General features: G+C 44.4%; 1 long non-coding RNA gene across 1 annotated transcript in view; it reads left to right on the top strand.

Annotated features, from left to right (window-relative positions):
* Positions 1-1244, top strand: part of LOC109464286 — a 1637-nt gene extending 393 nt beyond the window's left edge. The window contains exons 2-3 of the long non-coding RNA XR_002139877.1: positions 44-129; positions 1144-1244. This is a non-coding gene — a long non-coding RNA (uncharacterized LOC109464286). The remainder of the gene's footprint in view (positions 1-43; positions 130-1143) is intronic.
* Positions 1245-1573: the final 329 nt, after the last annotated feature.

The raw sequence follows: 1573 nt of genomic DNA, 5'->3' as shown, positions 1-1573 counted from the left end.
CCCCCCCCCCCCCCCGTCTAACTGGCAGTTCTTGTGTCCGCAGGCCGCGGCAACAAACGTCGCCGGACCAGCGAACCGCTGGAGATCGAGGACAGACTGGAGTCCCTCATCACTCGTGTGGGGGAGAAGGTAAGGACATCGGTCAAACACAGAACTACCTTGATACCTTGATACCGTCTACAGTCGAGTAAGGCTTCTTCCCGCCTGTTGTGGACTGATCTTAGACGCCTTCTTCGTACTTCAGATGCTCCCAGTGTCGATCCAATCTCGTTTTAAACTGGTTGACTGTTTCACTGGATAATTACTACACTCGACGGCAGCGAATTCCAGTCTTTGATGACCCTCACACTGAATACATGTTGTCTACTCCTTGACTTGGCCAATGGTACCTTCAACTTGAAGTTGTGGCCTCTTGTTGTACCCCCTGCTAACTCGAAGAAGTTGTCTGCTTGTACCCTTTCTCGCCCAGTCAGGAACTTGAACACCTGAATCATATCTCCCCTTCTTCTTCTATACCCCAGGGACGGTAGTCTAAGCCTCTTTAGCCTCTCACTGTAGGAAAGCTCCCTGAGCCCAGACACTAGTTTTGTAGCTCTTCTCTGCACCGCCTCCACTTTCTGCTGGTCCAGGAAGTGGGGTCCCCAGATGTAACTAGTGTCGTTACAAGTAATTAAAGTAACGTTCGTTAGTCTAGCAGGGTTCTAGCTTGTGCGAAGTAGCGTAGGGCCCCCCTACACTATAATTTTGACCCCCTACGCTAAATTTTCCCCAATACGCTAATTTTCAATACAGCATAGGGGCATTGTGACTGTATTTCTTTGTTCAAGAATGCCAGATGAAAAATTACCAATCAATGGTACATTGTACATACCTTACTAAGTTAGAAATAACATTTTTTCCCTTTGGGTATCCCTCAGATGGCCTCTTTTTTAGCTCAAATTTTTAAAAGCTCCCTTGACATGCAGCCAGTGCCGCTACTGACTACACTAAAATTAAATCCTAGCTAGAACCCTGTCTAGGGTAATCTCTCAATATGATCATATTGGCACTGGTCTATGGGGCAAGGGTACCCATTGAAGTAACAGGTTCCTCACTAGCCACCCAGTGCAGAAATCGTTATGTTTGAACACGTTTTTTTTCCAGAGCACATCATCATTAGAATCTAACCTGGAGGGACTGGCTAGTGTGCTGGAGGCCGACCTGCCAAACTACAAGGCCAAGATCCTCAAGATTCTTGTTGACTGGTAAGTTGTAACTGTGGCTTTTACTCTTAGGCCACACCAATTTAATTTGTTGGTTCTCGGATTCGCCTCTTCATTTTTTTCTGATTTGCAAAAAAAAAAAGATTCTGGTTCTGAATCAACTCAAAAATGCTCATATTTTGCCCCCAACAGTTGAGGAAATTCCTTTTCTTCCTAGTTGTTACAGTTTTTTCCATCTATCAATGCAGTGGTTCGATTAAAAGTTCAAAATTTATACTTTAAATTTTAACCCAGCCTTTTTTGTTGACTTCATGGCTCATATTGTAGCATTTGGGGCTATAATAGGATGCCTAGACCTGTTTTATTTTTAT

This window comes from Branchiostoma belcheri, unplaced genomic scaffold (genome assembly GCF_001625305.1).
Source record: "Branchiostoma belcheri isolate BF01 breed outbred unplaced genomic scaffold, Haploidv18h27 scaffold1355, whole genome shotgun sequence".
In the NCBI taxonomy this organism is placed as follows: Eukaryota; Metazoa; Chordata; class Leptocardii; order Amphioxiformes; family Branchiostomatidae; genus Branchiostoma; species Branchiostoma belcheri.
The sequence above is the reverse complement of the archived record's forward strand: the minus strand, read 5'-3'. Positions and strand labels throughout refer to the sequence as shown.